The following is a 14,435-nucleotide window of genomic DNA, read 5'->3' as shown; positions in this document are numbered from 1 at the left end:
AATGAGCAGACTTATTCCACCATGCCTTTTCTGACATGGTGTACTGATTCAATCCCCCAAAACCATATAGTAACATAAACTATTTCCTTTTAAGTTTTTGTTTCACATATTTTATTATAAAGATGAAGACCTCTCCAACACACACTTTTTTTTTTTTTTTTTTTTTGGTTTTTCGAGACAGGGTTACTCTGTGTAGCTTTGCGCCTTTCCTGGGACTCACTTGGTAGCCCAGGCTGGCCTCGAACTCACAGAGATCCGCCTGGCTCTGCCTCCCGAGTGCTGGGATTAAAGGCGTGCGCCACGACCGCCCGGCCACACTTTTTTTAATACATCATTCACGACCAAGGTGTAGCTCACTAGGAAAGACTTCTTACTTATCTCTATTTAGCATGGGTCCCCAACATTTCAACTTTTTCTATATCCAGTTTGATTGACAGTCAATCATCATCATCATCATCATCATCATCATCATCATCAATACAACACCAGTATTCTACCAGTCATTGGGAAATATAACTTGGTAGTATACAGCTGGAGACAGAACAACTCAGAGTTGGATAGACATTCACTCTTTCATTCCTAAGTCCTTTATCGTTTTCCTTTTTCCGTGGGCAAAGCTAACACAAAATGCATCAGATAAGCAATGAAGAAAATCAAGGATGCTAGGCAGATGAGATGGCTCAGTGCCTAAAAGAGTTTGCTCCCAAGACTGAGAGCATGAGTTTGATACTCAGAACCTACAAAATAGAAGGAGAGAACTACTTCTTGAAAGTTGTTTTCGAATCTCTACACCCATGAAAGCCATGGAATGAACAGGATGACATGTCTACACACATTTATTTATGGAAAATAAAAAATAAATAAATGCGGTACATTACAAAACATAAAAGGAAACAATTCCATAGTTGTTTGGGTTCTCCTTGACTTGGTTCACAGAATTCAATCATCAATCTCTGCTTCCCAGTACATGGATGATAAATATTTGTGTACCAACTTTTTTATGTGGATTCTGGGGGTTAAAATAAGGTCCTCATGTTTACAAGGCAAGCACTTTACTGACTGAGCTATCTCCCTAACCCTTAGTCATTTAAAATTTTATATAACCACTTTTTATTGAGCCTGTTAAATTCTGCAAAGATAGCATGATAGCATCATTTCTTTTGTTTCCTTGATATTGTGGAAATGTACCAGACTATTCCACAATCTTAAAATGCTCAATAAATGTGTTGGAAGGAAATCAGGTTTTTTGATTTCTATATCACTTGAGCGGTAGAAAGAAGAACGCTATTTTTTTTTCAATTAAAGTCTTCAGACTTTTTAAAAATAATTTATTTGAATGAGCTGAATTTCCTATACTCTTGGGGCAAATATAATAATATTAATATTTCATATGAAAAAGGAAGTTAATTAATTTGTCAATTGGAATGTTCTAAGTGAATATAAATATCAACGTGTATGGAGCAGACAGGATTATACCTGTTTCTTTCCCACCAATCTACAATTCATGAACACTAACAGAATTTGCTTGAATCATCACATCCAAGTTTTCTGTACTGATATAATCATCAAATGCTCAGAAGCCACTTTTTGAAATTATCACCAAGACATGCTACCAAAAACATAGCAATTATAAAATGAAGTGTAAAAAATAGCTAACAAAATCACCAAACCCCATGATATGACAGAAAAGCAGGTACAATTCTCTATTGTTGTCTTATATGAACTTAACAGACTAGTTGACTGTGAGTGGCTATTGTGTACTTTAGCACTTCTGCCAATAATTACTTAGAGGGCAAAAACAATTATGTTCTAACAAACACAAACCTGTGACACTGACTCCAATTTCTCTTGTATAATTTTATGGTGATGGGGTATGAATCACTTTCTCTCTGCTTTGAGACAGCCATTGACTCAATTAGTCCCTGGATTTTATTTCATAAACACAAACTTTAATTGAACTACTATTCCCTCTGAGTATTGAAAGAACTTCATATTTCATATCAGCACAAACTGTTAAAAAATTTCAGACAAGTTGAATATGTATAAATAGTGTATACAGATGAGTTTATTTCTAGAGGAGTTTATAAAAACCCATAGTCAAGGCAAACCCAATATGTTGGACACAAGTTTATGGTGTTTGAGCAAAACATACTGCAGGAGAAGACTATTTTTCTACTGCTTATGCAGTAGTTAGCCTTCTAATTGAATAAACCAGAAATGAGAGGCTCCATATTATTTGTGGAGCCAAAGCTGGTCAAACTGGAGAAGAAATGGAAAGCAACTTTCCTAGTTTTTAGTTTATTCATGAAAGGAGGAGTTAGAAAATAGTTTGTTACACAGTAACATGTGTTACAAAATATTTACAGATCATTCAACAGTAACAAAATTTCCTTATGGAGATACTGAAGCAGGTCTGGCATTGTTTGACAATGTGCTTCAATTTGGTTTAATTATTGTTTGTTTGGTCACATACTTTCTCCTGTGACTCTTCTCAAAGCAGGTACAGATCATCATTTCCATTTGAGGGCAACTTTTCACATAAGATATCTGCACAGTGGCTCAGAGTTTCCAGGCTCAGTTTCATGATCTAATGGTGTCGTGCAAAAATCCCTTTTAATTTTCCAAATTATATTGTAGAATCTGCTTGCATTGAACAGAGGAGGGAAGATAGATGAAGGAGAAGAGTCATCGTGAAGTTCAGAGCCAATAAAGTAAAATAGTTAGAGAAGAAAAAGGATGTGATTCTGTATACTGTAGAAACAGCTGTGATTTGTGTAAGCAAAAAGAATGCAGTCACTTAATACCAAGGGTACCTACCAACCCTTAGTTTCTATGTCAAGTGGTCAATTTTGTAGTAGGGAACCAACATGGGCCATTCCAAACTTATCTGTTCCTAACAGAATAGCAAACCATCTCCCCTTAGAACTTAAAAAAGTGTGTTTGTAACTAAGTAGGCAAGTCCACTGAACAGAGATCCCACTGTTAAGGTGAGTTTAGCTCTCTGTTTTCATTGCCAACTCTCCTTTGATTCACAGGTCAATCACTGTTTCCTCATTTTGTACCTTTAGTGTTTCTGATATGGAGAAAACAAATATATGTGTGCACTGACAAAAACCTGGCACAACACCAACTTTTGTTACAAGCCATGAAATCTGGACATTCAACACAATTCTATATTTTACTTCACTGTCATTCTTGACTGAATCTTGCTTATCTACATATTCTCAGACCAGACACAGTTTGTCTTTTACAGGGTTTACATTCAGAACTAGCATATATAATAATATAGAATATTATTTTAAGGTGTTACTTTTGTTTATGTTGTATTTGCTTAACTCTGTGAAGCTGTGTTACTGTGCTTGTCTACAACACCTGATAGTCTAATAAAGATCTGAATGACCAATAGCAAGGCAGGAGAAAGGACAGGCAGTGATGAGAGGCAGAGAGAATATAAATAGAAATAGAAATCCAGGAAAGGAGGAGAAGAAGGAGCCAGAGAAGGAGGAGGATTCTAGGGACCAGCCACCCAGCTACACAGAAAGCCACAGAGTAAGAAACAAAGAAAAGCATACAGGAATAGAAAAGAAGAAGCCCAGAGGCAAAAGATAGATGGGATAATTTAAAGTTAAAGAAAGCTGGCTAAAAAACAGCCAAACTAAGGTCAGGAATTCATGATAAAGAAAAAGCCTCCACATGTCTGTGACTTATTTGGGAGCTGGGTGGCAGGCATCCCAAAAAGAGTAGAACAACAACAACAACAACATTCTGGCATTCAACCTGGGGCTCACATTTCCATGTAGGGCCTGAGAAGCTTTAAAAAAACAGAAAGAAAGAAAGAAAGAAAGAAAGAAAGAAAGAAAGAAAGAAAGAAAGAAAGAAAAGAAAAATGACATGACTCCTTTAAGAGGTGCTGCTGTTCAGCTGACAGAGCTAAATAAAAACAGCAAGCTAAGTAAAAGCCATCTGTGGCTATATAGGTACTGACTTCCACAGCCAGACCGTTGAATGCAGTTTTCAGTCACAAACATTTGACTGGGGCTGTGAACTATAGGCTTTGCTTTTGTAGCCTAAGAAGAGGGCAGAGCCAGCTGAGAGTTAAACAGGGCAAATCCAGGTATAAGTTAGCAGTTTAAAGTTTTCTCATGCTGTCAAGAAAGACTAGAGATATGCAGTAAAAGATCCAGATGGCAAAACCTCTAACTTCTAAAAAACACACTGTAGGAAGATTACAGTGTGTTTAACAATGTACATAGGCTTAAGAAAAGGAAAAAGGTATAGTCATAGAAAAAATGAATAGTTGATAAAATAAAGTCTTTAAAGAGAGAGTAAAGGTAATATAGAATAAAAAAAAGCCACATAAGGTGGGAAATACACAGGGAATCTGGATCCTGTATGCTATTGTGCTAATTTCAAGGTTTTTGATTGTTGAAAAGCAAAGGACAGCTGCAAAGAGACCTGGAATTGAAAGAGTAGCTGTTGAAATAAATCAGGCTATATACTTTAAGAATGCCATAACCTTTAAAAAGTCAAAAAATGTATTTGTCAAATGGAAATCAAAAATGCTTTTGAGTTTTGTTCCCACAGGAGATAAGAGGCTGTGGATTCCCTCAGGGTTAATATGGATCAGGTTTGATAGGCAAGAACTCCTGAAACTTGAAAGGGGATAGTATCAGTAAAGGTTACTGCTGATCTTACCAGAACTTGGCCATTATCTCAAATTTTCTCTCTGGAACCCTAATGATGTTTTGTCCACAGACAGCAGGAAGCAGTATGGAGAAAACTATGTCCACATTCCCAAGAATTGGGGGGGAAGGTGGACTTTGGTTATTTGGTGGGTTATGGATGTTTGTTATCATTTAGGGGAATATAGAATATTGATACAAATAAAGTTATTTTGCTATACTGTATATATGTTTCTACTCTTGTTTAAATGATTTTTGTATATTGATAAAAATTTAACATTATTTTTGTAACAACATATTGCATGTATGTTTCTATTTTTGTTTGAGGTATTGTGCTTATTCAGTGCATTTGAAAATGTAGGATGAAATTCTAGTTTTTGAAAGCTATTATTATAAACTACTTAGGATAATCAAGAAACATAGGTTAGTAGTCATTTATAATAATCAAATTTGTATATATGTTAGATATGCTTTCCAGATCACATAGAGATGTATTTTAGATAGATAGATGGTCTTCAAACCTTTCAAAGACCTACAAAATATGGCAATTAAAATCTTTTGTTAACTTAAGGTTTTTCATGATAATGAGACACATCTGCTCCTGGTAGCACCAATTTATTTCAGAGAAGATGATGGGCAATGAAGAAACTCCTTATGGAATTTTCTTTTATTGTGGCAAGGCTAGCCACTGGGCAAAGAAACTATTTTTGCCTTTTACTGCTGACAATGTACTGTGCAGACTGGACATGCAGGACACACAGGAAAAAGACTGTTGAACTTTGCCAAAACAAGACAGGACAATCCTTCAAAATTCCTGCTTTATAGAAGAGTCTGCCAGACATTCTGTAAGATACAAAATTAATTGACTAATGAACTTTGTCAATACAAGGCAAAACAGTCTTTCAAATTTCCTGTTTCACTGAAAAGTTTGCCAGATATTCTGGGCCTGTAAGCTGAAGATGGATGCCCCAAAGTTGCAGAGGAAATTTGGGTGACTGTCAGGCAGCCAAGTTTCTCTGTTGTTAGGTAATAATACATCCTTCTGTTTCTTTGATAGAGTTGGAGACTAGAGAGTTATAGTTGCAGTTTTCCTTATTTACAATGGAAAATAAATGATGCATAAAACTTTGGAGTCACTAAGATGGATAGATGGTGGAATGTTTTCTCTGAATTTGCTAAATGAAAATGGACTGAATATTATAGATTAATTCTTACTTAATAACTATTTTTGTTGTATATAGCTTTATTATTTTAAAGTTAAAAATCTTTGATTTTTATTTAGACAAAAAGGTGTAAATGTTATAGAATATTATTTTAAGGTGTGTTACTTTTGTTCATGTCGCATTTGTTTAACTCTGTGAAGCTGTGTTACTATGCTTGTCTACAATACCTGATAGTCTAATAAAGATCTGAATGGCCAATAGCAAGGCAGGAGAAAGGACATTCGGGGATGGCAGGCAGATAAAATATAAATAGAAGAAGAAATCTGGGAAAGGAGGAAAAGAAGCAGCCAGAGGAGAATGAGTATTCCAGGGACCAGTCACTCAACTACACAGCAAGCCACAGAGTAAGAAACAAAGATAGGTATACAGGAATACAAAAAGAAAAAGCCCAGAGGCAAAAGATAGACAGGATAATTTAAAGTTAAAGAAAGCTGACTAAGCCGGGCGGTGGTGGCGCACGCCTTTAATCCCAGCACTCGGGAGGCAGAGCCAGGCGGATCTCTGTGAGTTCAAGGCCAGCCTGGGCTACCAAGTGAGTTCCAGGAAAAGGCGCAAAGCTACACAGAGAAACCCTGTCTCGAAAAACCAAAAAAAAAAAAAAAAAAAAAAGAAAGCTGACTAGATAAAAGACAATCAAAGGCCACACATTCATAACTAAGAAGAAGCCTCCATGTGTCTGTGATTTATTTGGGAGTTGGGTGGTGGCCCCCAAAAGAGTAAAAAACAAAACAAAACAAAAACAAACAAACAAACAAAACACTAGCAAACTCTAGCTTAAGAATAGGATCACTTACATATATATATATATATATATATATATATATATATATATATATATATATATATATATATATACACATATTCCCCAAAATAACAATGGATTGTGCATTTGTCTTATAAGCAAAACAATGAAGAACATACATAAGAGTCTGAGGATGTAGCTCAGTTGGTCAAGTGTTCACCAAGTGTTCTGGGCTACATCTCCATCAAGTCATAAGCTGGATATAGTACAACATGCAAGTGATCCCAGCATCTAGGAGTTAGAGATAGAAGAAAGATATGTCTAAGATCACTGGCTATACATGTTTATTTGAAGGCCTGCCTGGGCTACATAAACCTATCTTAAAATAAAAAAATATACACTTGGCAGAGGAGCTCATATATATGGTCTTAGAAAATATTCACTTCTTAAATTTTTATTAAAATGAAAAATGTGTAATGAAATCTGGTCTAGATAGGGTTAACCATTTGAGGATATATTATACTCTTTACTGTCTTCTTAAGAATCTTTATTTGATCAAGAACAATTATAGGGTACTTTTAAGCAACAGTCCCCACATTTTAATAGATGGATTCTTTACAGAGTCATGTTAGAACCTTCAGATATCCATTGGGTTGTTTGTTGTGATCTTTGACACTGTGGATTACATTAACCTCACCTAGAAGTAAGACTCAATTCAGGATATATCCTTTAATGACCTTGATTTAAACTTGGCTGTCTATATATTAATCCCCTGACCCTGATGGAATCTGTAGGACATAAACTGATTGAAACCTCTTTGCCTTATCCATTTCTTTCTTCAAGACTACCATGATCAGTCTACTCTTGGAATCCAAAACTCAGTATATTTCTTCATTATTCACTTTTATAGATCTCTTTTTTTTCTTGCCATGACATGGTCTATGTCATTCTTAGGTTTTATGTGATAAATGCAATCAGCGGAATCTTCAGCACATACCCTGGATTCGGAGCAAGCCTGGATGACTACAGTAAAGACTTGAGAAGTTACAGGTGTGTTCCTCTTGTACTAACCCTCTGTGGTCAACCCTTTTCCCAGCTACAGATGGTATTCATTAAGCTCAGAATCCTGGCTACTACCACATCTTCCCTGGCTATTTCTGTTACTGACAGATGGGTTTTTGGCCATGAGTTATTCTCAGTAGCCAGACCATCATGGTCTGTCTTAATACACTGATGTAGAATATTGGAGAATTGAACCACTCTATAGTGACTGAAAGTGACTAAATGGAAGGAAACATGCTTATTTTGCAGCACATAGGATACTCTCATGCCACTGCCAATAGGTTTAGTGGTGATGATCTATTTTGATAAAAAACATGTCATTAGGTTTTTTTCTATCCCATAATAACTCATGATATAGATGAAACAAAAATGAAAATGTGCAGACAATTCAAATGTGGGTATTTATAGCTGAAATAGTCAAGACCACAAATGTGAACTAATAACATGCTTTTAAAATACTTTCCTAGGTCAGGTGAGATGGTTCAGTGAGAGGAGGAGCTTGCTACCAAGCCTCACAATCAGAGTTTGATCCCTGCTACCCACATAGGAGAGAATGGACCCTCACAAGTTGTCCTCTGACTTTCTTACATACACCATGGCACATGGGGACTCACATATACATAAATACACATGCACAGATATATAACAGTCAGAAAAATTTTAAAAAAGCCCTAGTCCTTTAAGCTTGCCTGACTCAAACATGCTTCCTTTTTCTTCTTTCCTAACACAGTCTTCTGTGAGAAAATAGTTAACTGAAAGGTGAACTTGTATTGGTTTCCTCTCTCTTATTGCAAGCTAGAAGGCTATGAAATAGAAAACAGAAACCACTTAAAATCTGTTCCAGTCTTTTAGTAAAACTGTAAAAAAAAAATTGTGCTAGTAAATGCTTTCAAAGCCAGGGACATAGAATGGGGAGGAAAGAAATGGAAAGGAAGGGAACATGGGTAGGGGAGGGAGAGTAAAGAGGGAGGAGAAAGAGGGAGAGAGAGAGAGTGAAACAGAGAGGGAGAGAGAGAGATTTGGGACAAATAAAAAAAATTAAAAAAAAAAACACAAACTCGACAAAATAACCCAAAGCTAACTAACAGAGCAAGCCCTGGAAGCTGTGTTATTGGTGTCTCAGGGAGTCAGCAAGAACAGAAAGGACTAGTTTTCCAAGTCACACGGATTTTATTTTTGCTGCTTTTGCCTTTTCTCTGAACAAAGCATCAAAGCAGAAAAGTCCTCTCTAGAGGTTCTGTAGGGCCAGTACATAGGGCATCCAGTCCATCATTATCATGGATGGATAACCAATACCCATGGGTCCTATGTTCACCAAAAACTATGATGGAAAGTTTCTGGGAACACAGTTAACTTTGACAAAGCAGCCTCAAAGGCTTTCTATATTCTTTTTCTAACAGTTGGTAGCAGAGAACCTTAGAGTCTGCACCTTTCAAATTATAACCCGATTTCATTGAACATCTGAACTGATGGACTACTGGCCAAATATTCCTGGTAGATGTGATCAGGATAAATCATTAATGTCTTGGGAAGATTGTATAAACCTGTGCCCTGTGTCAGAGAAAAGGCTACCACTCCTTTCTCAGAGAAAAGGCTGTTTCCATTGACTTCGGACTGCAATATCAATGACAGTAAAACAAGAAAGTGAGAGTTTAGAGTCTTAGAACTTTGTAACTCCCTCCTACCCACTGCACTAGACCATTCCTCTACTCTACAGAATATAATAAATAGCTATTAAAGAGAAGAAGAAGTTCCATCTGAACTGACATTAGTGGATATGCAAGGAAAAAAAGGTGCCTCCTTTTTATGTACCAGAATCAAAGTATTTTATATGTACATGCTTATGAAACCCTCATCTCTGGGAAAAGATGATGCTTTTGGCCTGGCCAGGTTTACAATAGCTTTAAATGTTTTAGCAGCTATAGGTGGAGGAGTCCTGAGGTTACACTGCATTCCTCTCTACCTGCAGCCATTTAGCATTCAGACCATGCAAGTCCCAAGTGTGTTATCTATTTTTAAACAACTCCATGATGCAGCATTATGTAACTTCTTTTGCTAACCCAGTTTAATGTTTATCTTCTATATGTAGCCTTAGCATAGTCTAAAGTAATACCAAGAACTGACATAATAAAATACATTAATGAGTGTAATATAGCTCCACTTTTTGTTTTGTTTTTTAAACCAACCTCAAGAAGGCTAAGTATATTAGAACTGCCCTTCAGTAATATTTAAATCACTCATTCATACATACATTTGGTTTTTCTCATTAAATTTACATTTTTCTATCACATAAAATTGTATTTATTTATTTTATTTATTTATTGGTCTGTATTCTTTCACTTTTATTCCTATATATAATAAATTACAGTTCCAGGAGGCATAGCTAATATCATTATCATACTGTATGTGTCTGTGTGTATAATATATATTATGATACATATATATGTATGTATATATGTATAAATATATATACATACATGTTATACTATTAACTTATCAAAAAATAATATTTTGTAATATAACAGGCATGTACCAGGAAGTTTTAAATAACTGAATAAATAAGACATGTAGATAAATTTAATATACATGTTTAAGCACCTACTTTATACCAAGTATTTCAGAACACAAGGATATGGTGTTTTAAAGAATATTTGACAACATTTAAATCATATTTTTCTATGTTCCAACACACACACACACACACACACACACACACACACACACACACGTGGATTCCTACTACAGATAATACTATATAACCGAAAATATTGAACCCTAACTCCTGTTCTCACAGACATTGATTTTACCTCCTCAATGTTGTCAACAAGCACGGCAGCATGAGCTCTTAGACTCTTCACAAACAACAGATTTCAACTTTTGGCTACACAGCTTCTAGAAAGGTCTATGGGACAGTTATTCAGAGAAAACAAGTCATCAGAATCAGATTAGACTTAGTCATCTTCCACTTGGAAAAAAAGGAAAACACTGTCTTTTGTTTAGTCCATGAAACTATTAGGATGCACAAAGACCAGGATGTACCTTGGTGATACTCACTGCAAAAGGATCCCAACCCCTGAGCTGCATTTCATAAGTCAACTAATCCACAACATAGGTGGCATACTTAAATCCTCCAAAGATACTATAGAACTCAGACACCAGGAAGCACTCACGGTTAATATTTTCTAGAACTGACCATGTTGTTTTCAAATGGCCTCTGTAGTGAGTAGGTGAGGACTTAATGGGGATTTTGCCATCTGCAGCTGTCTCTTATATTTGTCTCTTGGTTTGTAAGAGAGTAGCCCTCATAGAAATTCTTGCCAATTTTAAAGAAATGTTAAGTGTGTTCCAGGGGTGTCTGATCAATACAACATGAATCATAAAAACAGTCAGGGCTCTTGCTGAGAATTATGGTCCCAGTGTCTCCACCAGAAGGATAAATCAGTGAAGGAACAAGAGATGATAATCCATCCACAGAGAAAGAAAAGAGGCAACCCAGGAAGCTAGTTCTGCTCCTCTCCCTCTTACAAGCCATTATGTGTTAGAAGTTGCATCTTGTAGTGGGTAGCCATTCTAGCTTTGATCTGGAAGTTCCAACCGCCATTGAGACTTCGGCAACTGTCACGCCTACAAGGCGGGGCCAAGGGAGGCTCCTGGAGACCTGACATCTGGATGGGCGGAGCTCTCACTCGGTTCTGGGACCTTGGACGGTGAAGGTGGGCCAAGCAGAGCTCCAGAGAACACTGTTGGACTGCGACACACCTTGCCCAGACCCTGCAACCTACCTAGCCCTTAACTTGTAAGTTACGCCATTAAATAAATCTCCTTTTAACTATGTGGAGTGGCCTTAATAATTTCACCAATATCTGGCGCTCATGTGGGGCAAATTCCAAAGGCCTGGGTGGCTCCCACCCTCAGCCTCCTCCCCGGCTAAACCTGCCTGCAAAGTTCCATATAACCAGGGAATGCCTACACAGTTCCATTCCCGAAAAAGGGAGCAGCTAGTCCAGTCTCAGTTCCCTAGCTTAGCCCTGAGACCAGGGAAAGAGGCACTCCCCCGCTTCCTGAGTGCCGGCGCTGGCTCCGGCTCCCAGAGAGCTGCAGTCAGCCAAGGACACCAGCAGGCCCTGCTTTGGAGCTCTACCATCGCCACCTGCTGGCTGAAAAGTGCTACTACACCCTCCAAAACCACAAAAGGTAAGCATATTGTTTCAAGTAAAAGTACTTGATAATTTTACACCTTAAAATTAACTAACAAATTTTGAGTAATTCTTGTAATATGGCTGACAACATTACCTCACAAGAATTTGAAAACCTTTTTGCCTGTATGATGAATGACATCTTCCTGGAAATATACGACCTTCCTAAGCAATATCTGGCCTGTACCATTTTGGCATTCATTGTAATAATTCACACAGTGTTCAAACACTGGTTTAATAACAAAAACAAAGATGAGTCATTATTGGGACTGATACAGGATTTAAAAAATAGCAATGAAAGCTTACAGAAAAACATTCTTTCTCTGGAATCTGCTAACCAGGATTTACAGGCTTTGAAAGATAGCAATGAAAGCTTACAGAAAAAGATTCTCTCTCTGGAATCTGCTAACCAGGATTTACAGGCTTTAAAAAATAGCAATGAAAGCTTACAAAAAAAGATTCTCTCTCTGGAATCTGCTAACCAGGATTTACAGGCTTTGAAAGATAGCAATGAAAGCTTACAGAAAAAGATTCTCTCTCTGGAATCTGCTTTAAAAGAGAGCAATGAAGGCTTACAGAAAAAGATGCTTTCTCTGGAATCTGCTGATCAGGATTTACAAAATAGGCTTGTACCAAAAATTGATCTTATTGATAATAAATGTGAATATTTACTGGACAGGACACTAACTCTCCAGACACTATATAAGGAAGAAAGATTATCATTAATTGATAAGATAAGGTCCATGGAATCATGTGTTTCTGAGGAACATAAAAACTTCTATGATTCCATGAGAAATCTGGAGTCCCTTGCCAGAGAGGAGGTTTACTCCCTAAAACAGACCCTAGGTGCTCATTTGCAAGCCTTAGAAGAAACTCTCAGTAAACATGACAAGCATGAAGCAGAAAGGCAAGACCATAGAGGTTGTAACATCTCCAAATGGATCTCACACAATGGCTTATCCTGTAATCATCCATGAGAAGCCAGCAGATGACACACACCCCGAGTCATATAATACATGTACATTACAACCAATTTCAACAAGGGACTTTAAAAATATAAAGGAAGCAGTAGTTACCTATGGGATACACTCCACATACATAAGACAGATGTTAAATTCGTGGTCTCCCTCACATAGAATCATCCCAGATGACTGGCATCAGTTAATTTCAGCTGTTCTAGAATATAGCCAGCAGCTACAGTGGAAAAGCTGGTTGAGAGAAGAGGCAAAAAATTTAGAACAACAACATAAAATCAGAGGTTTTGTGATCTCCCAAGATCAAATACTTGGTGAGGGATGTTTCACTGACAGGAATGTACAAGCCACTTATGATGAGCATACAATATCCCTATGCCATACAGCAGCTCTAAATGCTTGGGAAAAAATTCCAGAACCTGGAAAACCAACTGAGGTATACACAAAGATATTCCAGGAACCTCACGAACCCTTCACCAATTTTTTACAAAGGCTGAACACAACTATAACAAAGCTGTATCAGATAAAGAATTAAGAAAAGTGTTAACTGAGTCCTTGGTGTTCGACAATGCTAATGTAGAATGCAGAAGAATACTTACACCATTAAAGATCAGATCAGCTCCTTTGGAAGAATGGATTCAGTATACTAATGGTGTTGAGTCTCGTGACTACAGTAATGAGGCTTGGAAAGGAGAGACAAATCCCAGAGGTGAAAGAAGGCCCCATGTTACCAAATGTTTTAAATGTGGTACACCAGGTCATATAAGTAAAAACTGTACGTGGGGTACTCCTAGAAGTAATACTCCTTTTAGGAATAGCCTAAACAGGAGATCCCATCCACCTCCTGGATTATGTAGAAGGTGTGGCAAAGGCTGACATTGGACCAGTGAGTGCAAATCAAAAATAGATATACGAAGCAACCCTTTATTGGCAGGAAATGCCTCAGGGGGCCTCTTGCAGGCCCCCAAATCAAATGTAGTATGAACATTCCCAGCCACTGTGGAAGAAATTCCTCTCTAGGACAACTGAACAAACCAATGCCTAATGTAAAAACCGATACTGCAGTGGATGATAAAACAGCTCTGATAGGTGGATCACAGTTTACAAAGAATACTTTAAAACAAATATTTTGGCAGACTTCCGTAAAGGAACAAAGACCAAAGCTTAGAATTCGAATTAATGGCCTGGTTCTGGAGGGCCTGGTAGATACAGGTGCAGATGTGACTATAATTACACCAAAATCATGGCATCCAAATTGGCCTCTTCAAGAGGCAGATGTCCAACTTTTAGGGATTGGCACCCTATCTCAGATAAAACAGAGTTCAAGATGGGTTGAATGCATAGGGCCAGAAGGACAGAGAGGAAGGTTGAAGCCATATGTAGCAAATGTAGAAGTAATCTTTGGGGCCGAGATCTGTTACAACAGTGGAATACCCAGATTAAAATTCCTACACTTTCTGAAAAGGAATACAGACCAATGCATGTTTCTAGGAACAATATCATGACATGCTATAAAAATCAGTCACCAACCATTCAGGCTGTTCACAAACAGAGCA

Source organism: Peromyscus californicus, unplaced genomic scaffold (assembly GCF_007827085.1).
Source record: "Peromyscus californicus insignis strain IS unplaced genomic scaffold, ASM782708v3 Scaffold_6__1_contigs__length_162567912, whole genome shotgun sequence".
NCBI classification, from domain to species: domain Eukaryota; kingdom Metazoa; phylum Chordata; class Mammalia; order Rodentia; family Cricetidae; genus Peromyscus; species Peromyscus californicus.
Note: the sequence above shows the minus strand (reverse complement) of the source record.